Source organism: Salvia miltiorrhiza, chromosome 3 (genome assembly GCF_028751815.1).
Source record: "Salvia miltiorrhiza cultivar Shanhuang (shh) chromosome 3, IMPLAD_Smil_shh, whole genome shotgun sequence".
NCBI lineage: Eukaryota > Viridiplantae > Streptophyta > Magnoliopsida > Lamiales > Lamiaceae > Salvia > Salvia miltiorrhiza.
Genome location: NC_080389.1, coordinates 17,864,844 through 17,879,094, shown reverse-complemented (window position 1 = coordinate 17,879,094; position 14,251 = coordinate 17,864,844). Strand labels below are relative to the sequence as shown.

Sequence of the window (14,251 nt, the reverse complement as noted above, 5' to 3'; positions counted from 1 at the left end):
CAATGGCCTTGCAATGCTCCTTGGGATTCACGATTGTGTTGCTTGGGAATTGCCCTTGTTGGTGTTGATTGTTTATAGACTCGGCAATTTGTCCCACTTGTATTTCAAGCATTTTCAATTGCTTGGCTTGAGCCTCTAACTTCTCATCCGTTCTTGTCATGTGAGCTTGAGTCGTGGTCATGAACTTCATCAATATTTCTTCAAGGTTGAGCTTCTTCTCTTCCTTGATCATGCCATGGCTCACCGCAAATCCGGGCGGTGGTTGCAAGAAATTGTTTGGATTGCTATAGGAGAGGTTGGGGTGGCGGTTAGGTTGGAATCCTTGAGTGTATTGCCCTTGCCCTTGGTAGCCACCTTGTTGTTGGGGCCGGAAGTTCGCATAGCCTCGGTTGTTGTTGTTGTTGATGTAGTTCACATCCTCGAAGCTAGTTTGTTCTTCAACCACGGGCTCTACCCTTGACATTGATATAGCATCAATCTTGCTATTCATGGCGGTCAATTGAGCCGTCAAAAGAGCTATCGGATCCGAGCTTGTTGTAGCCGCCACCTTCTTCAAGATGCTCCTCTCCGTTGGGAATTGATGGCAATTGGTGGCCAAGTTCTCTATGATGTGAGCGGCCTCCGCGTGGCTTTTCTCCAACAATGCTCCATTGGCCGATGCATTCATGTCTCTTTGCATCTCACCACTACACCCGGTGTAGAATACACAAATGATTGTGTTTTGATCTAAACCATGGTTAGGGCACTTCCTTAGCATCTCTTTGAATCTCTCCCAAGCTTCGTAGAAGGATTCTCCATCAAATTGGTGAAATTGGACTATGTCTTTCTTCATCTTCATGGTTCTACCCGGAGGGTAGAACTTGTTGAGAAACTTTTGAGCCATGTTCTCCCATGTAGTGATAGAACCACCCTCTAAAGATTGGTACCATGTCTTGGCCATGCCCCTTAGCGAAAAGGGGAAGAGTCGAAGTCGAATGGCATCCTCCGGGACTCCATTCATCTTGATGGTGCCGCATATCTCCAAGAAGTTTCCAAGATGTCCATTCGGGTCATCTTGGGAAAGACCGGCGAATTGGTTTTGTTGTACCATATTTATGAGTGCCGGCTTGAGCTCAAAATTTGTGGCGTTGATTCTCGGGGCATTCACTCCTCCTTGTTGGACAATGGGTTGGAACATATTGCTAATAGGTGGTGGTGGAGGTGTGTTTCTTAGAGCTTCTTGCTCATTGATTTTCCCTTGCATGGCTTCTAATTGCATTTGAAGTTGACGGATTAAGTCGTGATTTTCCGCCATAGCTTCCTCCAATTCTCTATCTCTTCTTGTTCTTGCTTTGTTGTGTCGACAAAAAGCTTCAACCTCAAGGTTTATAGGTATAAGAGGTGCACCCTTAGATCTTGTGTTCATACACTACCTATCAACCAACAAGAACAAGAAGTCAAAACGCAATCTTAAAATAGAAAACAAAAATTAAAGCAAGTAAAATGTCTAAAGTAGTTAAGCACAATGAAGCAAAATATCACAAGCAAAGAAACTAAACTAATCCCCGGCAACGGCGCCAAAAACTTGTTCGCTTTTATTTTCACCACGCCGCAAGTATACGGGTAGTTGTAATATATGGAAGCAAGGTCGTATCCCACAAGGATTAGTAGTTCAATCTAGTGATTATCCTAATTCATTTTACTCGACTATTTAGACTAAACGATTGAGTGATTGGTTTGATTATCTAACTAAATACTTAACAAGTGCAAAGACAAATAAAAATCAAATAAGCAAAGTGGATAAATAAGATGATTAAGGCGATTTAGGGACTAGGCATCGATGATTAAGTAAAAGACTTCAATTATAGCTCAATATTAATCTTGACAATCCTAATTATCTAGAGTGATCTCCCAACTAGTTCTAGCCCCCTCCCGGACGACTAGAGCGGTAGATTACGGGTCATAGTTGCCGTCCCCGGTCAACTTCTAACCTATAACTCCCAAAAGCACACAAGGATCGACATACTCTCACCCAACTCTCAACCTCCCGGTTATCGAATTGATATGTTTCAAACACCTTATCTATTGCAATTATCCTCTCCCGATTCAATGTGCAAATTAGAAATGCATAGAATGTGGCCAACAATCCATACAAGAAATAAATCAAGGGTTTGAAAAGATAATGTGCAAATGAACAAACAAGATTTATATTGAGCATAAATAATCAATCCATTACAATAATCATCTAGCCTAATCCCCAAATCAAAGAGAAATTTAGCCTAACATGTTCAAACACAATAAATCAAAGTTAAAGGTGTACATAATGAAAGAGAGAGTAAGAAATGACAAATCCTATTTATGAGCTTCTTCTTCCTTCTCTTCTCTTCAATGGTCTTCAATGGTGGATGGGTGTGTTGATTGGAGGCTAGGGTTTAGTGTGTGGAGTGTTGGGGAAGATGAGTGATGGAGAAGAAGAAGAATAATGAGAGAAAAAGGGGGAAAATGGGGTTTTTGGGCTGGAAAACGCGACTCCGCTCTTTTCCCGCGGTCACGGCCCGCGCCCGTGGTGCTCAAACGTGGGCGAAACTCAGGTAACCCGCGGTCCCGCCCCGCGGCCGCGGGTGGTGACCGTGGGGGGACCCGCGGTCCCGCCCCGCGGCCGCGGGTGGTGACCGCGGGACATCCCTGGAATTGAGCACTTAGCCCGCGGTCCCACCCCGCGGCCGCGGGTGGTGACCGCGGGCGATACCTTCCCCACGACGCGTGCCCGCGGCCGCGGCCTCTGTGCGCGGCTGACTTTGTCGGCCCCGTTCTCCCTCGTCCGAGCTCCGATTCGGGCGCCGTTCACGCTCATGGATTCCTCTCGAGACGTACTTCAATCCTATGCTCTCACAATTCTCCAATCAACTCTTGATTTGCCCTGAAAATACTCAAAAACTATACCAAGCAATCAAAACTTCATAAATACTAAATATTCGGGCACAAACAAGCATTCACAAGCAAAACATGAAGGGAAATGACAACAAAACATGTGGAATTGAGGTACGAAAACCATGTTTGTCATGAGGCACCTGCAGCTTGTCCGTCAATCTATACCCAAGCCAGTCATCACACCAGAACAGCGTATTAGCTCCAGAACCAATATACGAATAGGAATCATCAACCAACTGATTCACATGATCACGAACACTCGTCCACATCGGAGACGACCCAAGATTATGTTTAGCATAACCAAAGGAGTTGAGATACCGTGTGCTCAAGATTTCAGCCATAAAATATGTGCCCTGTACCAGGCACCGAGCCAACTTCATCAAAAAATTGTTATTCATAGCAGAAAAGGAATGCACTCCTAAACCTCCCTCCACACGTGAGCTGCACACACGCGACCAACTGACAGAACATGATGGCTTCGTATCAATGCAGCCGGTCCAAATAAAATTACGACAACAACGATCCAGGCTATAAATCAGGGATTTCGGCCATCTGTAAATCATCATGAGTGAGTGACCAAACTCTGAATAACATAGCGAACCAAGTAAATGCGACCAGCCATCAAAAGCTGAATCCCCTTCCAGCGAGCAAACTTCTGAATAATCCGATCATGAATAGCAGCAAAATAAGAAGCTTTAATTCTACCAACAAAAAGGGGAACGCCGAGGTAAGTAACCGGAAGCCCACCCATAGCAAACCCCAAACTGCGCAGAATATCATTTTTCAGAGCCGGCGAAACTCTGTTAGCAAAGAAAATGCGAGACTTATCCAGGCTGCAGATCTGCCCCGAAAGCTCACCATACAAATCCAAAATCTCCTTGATTTTACGAGCATTCTTAACAGAGGCTTTGCAGAAGAGCATAATATCATCGACATAAAGCAGATGAGTAGGAAAATGCGTCGAGCGGCTAAAATCCATGGGAACAAGATGTCTCGACTGCAGACAATTCAAGAAAAGGTGACTAAGCACATCCTCAGTAATACCAAAAAGAATAGGAGAAAGAGGATCCCCCTGCCTCACACCACGGGAACAGGCAAAGTAACCGCTAAGCTGACCATTGTAAAGAATGGAGATACGAGCCGAATTAAAAATTACCGAAATCCACCGAATGAATCTCTCATGATAACCATTCACCCTAAGCACTTGCAAGATAAAATCCCAACTCATCATGTCAAAAGCTTTACAGATGTCAATCTTACACGCCATATTAGAACGTCTCCCCGTTCTATTCATACAACTAAATCCCTCCGACCCCATAACCATACAATCATGAATGGATCTACCACTGATGAACCCAAACTGATTCTTAGAGACACAACGGGAAGCAACCCCTCCAAGACGCGTAGCCAAAATCTTTGAAATAATTTTAAAAAAGAAGTTGGAAAGAATGATAGGCCGGAGATCACCCACAGTATCCACCGTGTCCTTCTTAGGGATGAGAATCAACGTGCTCGCATTACAACCAGCCGGCAAATAACTATTGAGAAAGAAAGCCCGAATGGCAACAACCACATCAGCTTTAATAATACTCCAACGATTTTGAAAAAAACAACCAGAAAACCATCTGGACCAGGCGCACTATTAGCATCCATCTCAAAAATAGACGCCGCAATTTCCTCATCAGTTGGAATACTAGTGAGAATACCATTCTGCTCCTCAGTAACGCAATCATCAATAATGGCTTCAAGCATACCTCTATCCACAGTGTGCGGGCTATCTTCCCTAAAAAGTCCAGAAAAGAAATTAATAATGTGGTCCTGAATGACATTCTGATCATAAACCATGGAACCGCCAATCTTTAAGTGTTCAATCCGCTAAGATCGCCTCCTGAACTTGATCAAGCGATGAAAAAAGGTAAAATTTTGGTCACCATCATTAAGCTAGTTCACCCTACTCTTCTGCTGTAAGAGACTACATTTCCTGTTGAGCAAAGTCCCAAGCGACGTCTGCACCGAGACTTCCTCATCAAACAGAGCATCAGAATATCCCATCTGTGAAATTTGATTATGCAAATCACTAAGCCGCCATTGACCATCCGCAATCTAAGTATCCACATTACCAAACCCCGTTTTGTTCCAAGTTCTAAGATCCATACGTAACCGTCTGAGCTTAGCCATAACAGTAAAAATCGGACAGCTGGTCTCCACAGCCTTTGACCAAGAAGAAGCAACCACGTCACTAAAATTCGGATGGGTGACCCACATGTTCAGGAACTTAAAAGCCCGTCCTCCCCGAGGAATATCTGAACTACACTGCAGCACAAGCGGAGAATGATCCGACGACAGATGGGGCAGAGCATGAGTGACAATGGCCGACCACATACTAGCAAACCCATTCAAAAACAACGCTCTATCCAGGATAGACTCCGCATGTCTCGGAAGAAGCCTTCACCCCGACCAAGTGAAACGAACTCCAGAAGTGGGGCATTCAATAAAATCCGAAGTCTCAATAAAAATGCAAAACTCACGGCAAGAACTTCGATTAGGCACTACCGATCTCAATCTTTCATTAGCTCATTTAACAGCATTAAAATCACCAATAAAGACCGTACTACCATCAGTATAATTGAGCAAATCAGCCCACATCTCCCTTCGAGTGGCATGATCATTAGCACCATGCACCACCGCCACTCTAAAATTCCGAGAAGACCACATACAATCCACAATAACCACTTGATCGGAAGAGAAAACAATCTGAGTAGCCACATCAGGATGAGCAAGAAACCAAATGTTAGATCGGCGAGGAAGTCTACAGTTTTGATGCCGAGGAACCATGTTGATAGATCTCCAAAAACTTTGACGAACTTTATGAAGTCTCGACTTCGGCTCGATAAGACCCAGCACCAGAGGAGAATAAGAGCAGCAATGCTCTTTCAACAACTGTTTAGAATCATCCGATAACCCACGAATATTCCAAACAAGAATATTCATGACAAAAATTAGCGTCGCGTGGTCTGGGCATCCCCCAGTTCCACTTCATCACTCCAACGTTTATTAGAGACGTTATCCATAATACGCAGAGCTTTCGTATTACTATAATCCACCACATAGTCTCTCGGCGTGTGTCCAGCCTCCACCGACTTATGAAGCCTGATCTTTATATTTTTCTCCTGTTGAAGCAAAGCACGGTTATGGTTCCGAGCAGACTAATCCTGTTTGGAGGGTCTCTCTCTCCTTTTTTGCAGCGCTGTTCATGTGCCCTCCGAAATAATCTCCTTAAAACGCTGAATTTTAATATCATTTTCGAGCGCAAGAATTTTCTTGTCCTTCGGCCCCGGATTCATGCCAGAGCCAATGCTATTCAGCTCTGGCGGCTCCTCGATCGAGCCAGTTCCAACGTTCTGCTCTGGATCCTCAACCGAGCCAGAACCAACATCCAGCTCAGGTGCATCAACCCCGTCAGAGCCAGAGCTAACATTCAGCTCTGGCCGCGCGCCAAAGCCAGAGCTGACATTCAGCTCTGATGCCTCCTCTGAAGAAACAGTTCTGATATTCAGCTCTGGTGCCTCAAAAACGCCAGAGTCAGATCTAACCGTCAGCTCTGGCAATTCTCCAGTTCCAGATCTAACAGACATCATATAGCCAGAGTCAGTTCTGACAGTCCGCTCTGTAGTCCTCTTCTCCCCAGATCCCGATCTACCTGTCAACTCTGATGTCTTCCTCGTGCCAGACCCAGTGCCCTTGGCAGAGTCAATCCGCAGCTCTGATGAAGCATTCCCACCAAATCCAGTTCGAACAATCGGAGTGTCAGGCTCCCGAGTACCCTTTTCCCCAGAACTGACCTTGTTATTGTCAACCCTATCAATGTCTTCATCCACATCTAATAGGTCCAAAGCTTTGAATTTATTCTCGCTCTTCTGATTTTCCTTGCAAGCGATCTCCAGCAAATCTGGCCCCGAGAAAGTTTTCTCCTAATCCGACTCATTATCCGAAACCACTTCAGTAATAATCCCTTCTGTGACATCAAGTGCTTCTCATGATCAGAGTGAGAATTATCACTTCGTCGGACAACATGCCATTCGGGCTCTTTTGGTGCAGGCACCTCCACCGGCTGTTTCCCCATCTTCTTCCCCTTGCGACATCGATCCACTGAATGTCCTAGGATCTTACATTTAGTGCAAAAAAGATGGAGATATTCATAACTAAGATCAATAGTAAAAGCATAGTCACCGCCATCAATCACCATGCTTTCCGCAAGCGGCTGCGCAAGATCAATCTCTACCAAGATTCGAGCATAATGAGCAACATCATCATCAATCGAGTTCCCATCAATCTTTAGAGGCTGCCCCAGCCAACAGGCAAATAATAAATGCAAACCCAGACTTGTGCCAGAGAAGAAGATTCCTTGTAAGGATTGAAGAACCTTACCCACTCCCGGAGACGTAAAGATACGGATGAGAGCTCCCATATCAGCTGCGACTTCTCAATGGCCTTGTCCTCACTAGAATTAAATTTCAGCGTAAAGTAGCCCGTGCCCATCGGCATTAGATTCCACTCGAATTTAATTCCCCAGCATGATTGCAATTCAATCTTCAACTCTCTTGTGGTTCGTGGCTTTTCACCCTTGTTCATCATAAAACGCCCTATCAACGCAAACCTAAACTTGTTTGCTTGAAAATTTTGAATATCCTTAGGGACTTTGAGAACCCCTTTCCCCTCAGCCAGGAAGGGGTGCAGAGACTTAAATTTGTGTGCCGGGAGATCCGATTTTTTGGCGCGAACGGGAGCAGTAACATTCACGTAAGAAATTCCAGTCCTAGTAGCAGGACCACGGTCGGTAGCAGCTTTCTCACCGGAAGGACCCGCAGCAGTTTTCTCCCCGGAAGGAGCAAGGGCCGGCGTACGGTTATTCATTAGAGTACGCGCGGCGCCGCTAGAACTATCAGACGTCATAGGGTTTAAACCCTTAGAAGAAGCGGAAGGAGCGTTGTTATCACCACGGACAGAAGGTCGATGAAAGTTACTCGAAACCGGAGGAAGGTTGACACCACTCCGGTCTGTCGACGTCGGAAGCAGCTGATCGGACATGGCGGCAGTCGACGAGATCAAACGGCGAAAGTAGGGTTAGGGTTAGGGTTTGAGAGAGACATCATGCTTTTTCCAATTCAGAATAATTTTGGAGAAAACAATTCATTCAATTGACAGGAAAATTACTCACTAATTACACTCATTAATAAATTATCAAGAAATGGTATGATCAAAATAATTAAACATAAATAGAATACACATAATTCACATCACATCTAGCTCATTAAAATAAATTCCAAGAAATTCATGTTTTTCTTTTCATTTTTTGGTCTTTTGTTCCGAGTATTTAAGAAGACTTTTGATATTAACTGAGTAGACTCAAGTTATATATAAAGCCAGCCTAGTTCTGTATGTATTGTGGCTTAGTAATCAAGAGTAGTTCTTCGAAAGTGTAAGTAAGAAATCTAATGCAGATGCTCCTGTTTATTAGATTTAAATTAATCTCTTTTGTATCTTTGAGTTAGCTCTGCTGCTGAGTCAGCAAATAGTTTGTTAATTAGCTAGAAGCTTCCAAGTTTGTTAGTATACTTAGCTATAAATCATGTCGTTTGTAGTCAGTTTACTCAATTAATGAAAATCAGTTTCAACTCTCATTCTCTCTCTATTACTTTGCTTTCTTCCCTTCTTCATCTCCTGCTTTACTACCTCTATATCTCTGCTTCAATTACATCTAACATGGTATCGAGCGCCAGTTTTTAGATCTATTATATCTCTACAAATTTTTTTAGATCTGTTCTCTGCTCCATCTCTCACTCATGGAAAATCATTCTTCCGCTGCTTCTCTGCCTCATTTTCCTCAAATCATCAAGCTCGACCGTTCCAATTATGTGTTTTGGCGAGCTCAGGCGCAATCAATGTCACGGACCCTACTCGACTTAATTAAGGATAACTAAGCCGGGAAACCGCGACGATGGGACACAGTTATTGACGGCGATAGAAAGGGAGTTTCTGTCACGACCGGACTTAATTGAGGATAATTAAGCCAGGAAAGCGTAACTAAGGACACAGTTATCGACGGCGATAGAAAGGGAATGAACAAATAATAGAGGATCGAACTAAAATTTGTTTAAAGAAGGGAAAATTTATAATACACCTGATGTTTAGTCACAAGACTCGACATACTTGTAGGTTCAGATAAAACCGGCTTAACTGAAAGAACATAAAACCTAAGAGTACGCAGCGGAATAACATAATCTGATTACATGTATGAAGACATGTATCCAAGAGTTCATTTGACTTATGACAAAAGCTCCGCTCTTCACTTCATCTCCATCAGCCACTGCTCAACCTGCACATTTAGAAATATATGCAGGGCTAAGTACAAAAAGCACTCAGTGGGCACGTATGCCTAAATAAACGTATAAACATGCATCGTGAAACTGTAAATTGTCATGCCATTTATAAACAGTACAACAAGGGAGTTTTCGTGAAATGGGCCCAAGCTTACTAAATTCATTTTTGGTTCTTAAAGTTCGTCTGCAGACTAAGTTCTCTTGTATTCTATCATATCTGGAACTGTGTGTCGGAGAGGTGGCCACCTCTCACGAACACTTGACCGGCCAACCCGCTAGATGACTCACGGTCATGGGTGTACACTAGTCAAGGCAGGATAGCTATCAACTGCTCAAGACCCGAATTCGATTACATCATTGGCAAAGCCAAAGCAGATAGATATCATACTAAAACTGAAACATTTTATGGCAAGACAATACTTGAAATAACTTTAATTCAAAGATTTTGTAACGAAATAACTTGTTCAAAGGTAGAATTAAACTCGTTTGATAGACATATAAAACTGAAATTAACAGTTAAATCATCTCATGCATTTATCTGTATAAGAGGCCTACGCCACGCAGGGGATCTCTATATACGTATAGTGAAAGTAATGCCCACCTGATCCTCAGTGCGGAAGAGAGGTGATCTTAAGCGGTGGTACCGTCCTGTGAACCAGTTCCTACAAGACGAGTTCTTAACTCTTAGCACATATCATGGATAACAAAAACCGTTGTCTACTTGGGATCTCTAGGTCAACCTATTCCCGGACTTACAACGCAAAATCGAACTAGGGATTATGCATTTTACATACGTTAGCTTATCTTGATGCCTTATCTAGGTTAACTCACTCATTTTCATGAAAACTTTGCACAAAACATATCCCAAACTCGTCATGCACATATACATAATATTTCATGAAACATCCTTTAAAACCAACTTTCAAACTTAGAAAATAATTCAACAACTTGAGCTCTTAAGGGGCTGTTTTGCAACAGACACCAATTCTGCCTCGGATCTCTAAATGCGGCTCCAAAGGATATTCTGGAAACTAGACATTTCAAGGATCATTCTCCAATTTGAATCGAATGAAACAGAGTTCAAACGAGCAAGATATGCCCACTCAAAGATGGGTACTTAACAAGCAAAAATCTGGAAACTTCAGATTTCCAGATTAGAACCAAGTCAATGGGCCTTCTTTAAAAATTCATATCTCCCATTACAAAATGCCACTGGGAACTCCAAGGGTCAATCTGAAAACTAGGGATAGAGTGTGACACTCTCCAGTTGAATTTACCCCAAGAAGATTCATGGTTTAGGAGATATTAACATCCAAAGTTCAGTGCACAAAAAGAGTTCAAGTTCGGCAGATTCAAAGTTTAATTCAGAAAAACCACTTTAGGCTTTACCAAAAATTCTACAAATGAACAAATAAGTTCCCAACATGTCAATGGATATTCAATATAAAAATGGGCTTGAGAATCAAAGATTTAGGTTGGCCTGTGCCACCTCAAAGTCGTAGGTTTGTAAAACCTACTGGAGGATACACAGAATAAGAACTAGACTTCAAAGAATTATACCGGGCATTTCCCTCATCCAAAAATAGTGAGGCCAGTTTCAAACGAAAGATAAGGGAGTCTAGAGTATCATATTAATGTTTCAAAGGGTTTTACCGATTGAAACGTGACTTATGGCCTCCCAAAGATTGTTTACCAGAAATGCATTCCAGACGGGCAGTGATGTTTAACAATTCATAAATAAATCATAAGAGGTCTAAAAATTCTGAAAATATACCATAGTGTAGAAAACATATACAATATGATACATAATTAATTTGGGAATTTTTGGGCACCGTTTGGACGGCTGAAATCGCCTTGCAAAATACTGCCGGAGCAGTGTGCTTATGGCAGATTCGCAGCTTTACCTCATGCACGATTTTTCACCCAATAAACTCTACCAAAATAAACATCCAAGACCATAAAACATATCCTCACACAATATAGCACACATATGTGTAAAAATCCGTGGTCTTAAAGTATTTTCAGTTGAGAAGACAAAAGAAAACTCACCCTCGATGCACAACCTTCACTCTAACTTTACGCCCTAGTTTTCCCATGCTCTCCCTTGCTTTGATACTCCTCTTGGGGCTTCAAGGGCTTCTATGGAGTGTGATAATGGTGGGAGAAGAGTCTTGGGAGTGGGGGAGATGTGGAGGGACGAAAATGGAGAGGGGAGTGTTGGATTTGTATACTGAAAGCAAGAACTTTATGCTTGTATACAATGATTCCTGTTATTCACTATTCTTATCTCCTATCTGATTGTGTTCATGATTGCATATGTATGTTCTTTATCTCTGTATAAGTAGATTATATGGTGTGTTGTAGATCACAGAAGACCATATAATTGGAATAACCTTAAGAGATATAATATGATCACAGCCGAAATAACTCTAGGACAAGTTATTGGTTTAGGCTGCAGTATAGATGGAAGTAGTTTGTCTTGGCTACTTGTCTATACTGGTACGTCATTACGTATTGATAGGACCAACAGTTGAGATGTATTCTTCTATCTGACTTAAGTGAAGAATCAAGATCTCGGTGACTCATAAATCTTAATACTAATAAGTATTCAGATATATATGTTAATTCGTATATCACTTTGACTTACTATGGGCGAGAGTTAAATACTAACTCGAGTACTCTGTATCTTGGGTGATAGCGGTTAATATATGATATTTGATTATCTGTATTAGTACCCGTATCCGGTATAGGATAATGACATCCCCTTAAGGAGCTCAATAAGGTTTATTACGCTAAACCCTGCAGGTTGATTAAGTTCAGGCGTAATAATAAAGATTGAGTGGTACTGCTTAAGGAATTATTAAGAGATTAATTAATTTAAGCAGTCAGAGCTCTAATTAATTAATGGATGTCGGATATTTTAAATACGGAGATTTAATAAGTCTAAATACAAGCCCCGACTCATCACCGGCAATAAAGGGGTAAGTCAGTATCGGTTCTCTAGTGGAATGAACTGATATTTATAAATTAATTATGGTCTGGGCTGACCATGGATAAATTAATTTATTTGAGGCCCATCTTTATTCCTTGTATCTGGTCCCTGGGCTGGCCCAATGTCTCCAAGCCCTAGAAGACAGTAATTTTCGGCCCTCTCACTAATGTGGCGCCTCCTCCCTCTTTTCTGTATTATTAATACAGCTGTCAGCTCTCAGGAAAACACACTGATAAAATATTAGGGTTTTGAGAGCAGAGGGAGGCGCAGGAACGTGATTGGCCTTTCTGTCTTGGGAGTTCTCATAGCTCGTTGTCCATCCAACGTTGGGAATTGAGCGGGATACAGTCGAGAAGATCAGAGCTGGAGTCTGAATCATTCGACGCGATCATCAATCATCTGTGCATCCAATTCTCAAGTAAGTATTTCCTAACACCTAAGTGCAGCTGTTAAATTCATAGGAGCATGTTAGGAATTAATCGTTGTATGATGAATTAATAATAATCCAAGAAACGATCATCGGGCAATCGAGTATTAATTCAATTTAATATTCCTTCAATTGGTATCAGAGCCCAGGATTAATTTCTTGGCTCTATTATTAATTTGTGTACGATTAATAATGTGCGTTGTTTTTAACTGCTGTTGTTCTTCGTGATTCGTTGATTCGTGGAATACGTCGTTTTGACGTTGTAATCGTTTTTCACCACGAGAAAATCCGTGGTTAGATTAGGATTTCAATTGTATTTGTTTTTCCGTTGTAAATCTGTAAAACCGAGGAACGAAACGAGGATGACGACGAATCAACGACGAGGAAGGTGTAAGGAGGGCGGGACTGCACGGCGCGACACGGGCTGCCGGCGCCGAGGGCGGCGCGCGCACGAGCACTTGCGCGCTGTGCCGCGCGCGCCTGGTCGGGCTACCGAGCAGCGCCGGGTGCCGCAGATGCCGAGGGCGGTTGCTGCTGCTGCTGTTGCGTGCGAGGCGTGGCGAGGCGAGGCAGACCGAGGCGGGCTCGGCTAGGGCTGGGCGAACGGCTGGAAGCAGCGGGCAGGGGCGGTGTGCGCCTGGGGTTGCGTCTGCGCGCTCTGCGCGCTGCGCGCCCGGCGGGCGGCGCGCTGCCGCTGCTGTTGACGTCCGCTGGAGCAGCTGCCGCCGAGATCGCTGAGGGCCTGATGCTGCTGCCGCTGTGCGCGCGCTGGAGGCGCGCGGAGGCTGCTGCCGACTGTTGCTGTTCGCCCGGTGCCGCGCAGAGGCTGCTGCCGCTGGGCTGCTCGCTCGCCGGGCTGCTGGTGCGGCATACGCCGGTCTGACGCGCGCGCCGGGGCGGCTGTGCAGAGAGGCGGCGGCGCCTAGGGTTCCAAACCCTAGGTGGCTGCGTTTCAAACCCTAGGGGGCCCAAACCCTAGCTTGACGGGCCCATGTGTTCGGGCCGAGTTTTATTTTCAGTTTTTGGGCTTGTTTTTCTATTTTATTTTGTAATAGAATAGATGTTGGGTTTCCACGAATGGGTCACGAAGAATTTTAATTCTTTTATTACTGTTCTTTGCATGTCGTGGTTGTTAATCCCTTATGCTCTTTACCTGCCTTTTTGCACGTCTTTGCTTGTTAATATTTGTTTATTAATTGCGCTTAGACGAGCATGTTAGTAGGTTTGCCGTTTTCTTAAGCATGTTTTAGAATTCTGCGAGCATGATTTACATGTTGCGTTCTAGAGAAGCATGTTTAGGTTTATGTGCTTGAGCATAACAAACCTTTTGAAAGAAAAAGACTAAGCAGTTTAATAATTTTTATAGTAATTAAAAATTATTTTAGACCTCCACATGCGGTCTCTAGACAAAGTGATTAGCAATATGAGTAAACGTCCACCCAACGTGGCTTACTTCATATTTGTTTTTCATAAGTTTGTCAGAAGAGGTTTCTATAAAAAATATTTAAACCATTAAAGTAGTGGGAGTTATGCAGTAAACGT

At 43.3% G+C, this 14,251-nt stretch overlaps 1 non-coding gene across 1 annotated transcript; it reads left to right on the top strand.

Annotated features, from left to right (window-relative positions):
• The first annotated feature begins 728 nt into the window (after positions 1-728).
• LOC131019216 (small nucleolar RNA R71) lies at positions 729-835 on the top strand. Its single transcript, XR_009100137.1, has one exon. It is a non-coding gene; the product is annotated as a small nucleolar RNA R71 (small nucleolar RNA).
• Positions 836-14,251: the final 13,416 nt, after the last annotated feature.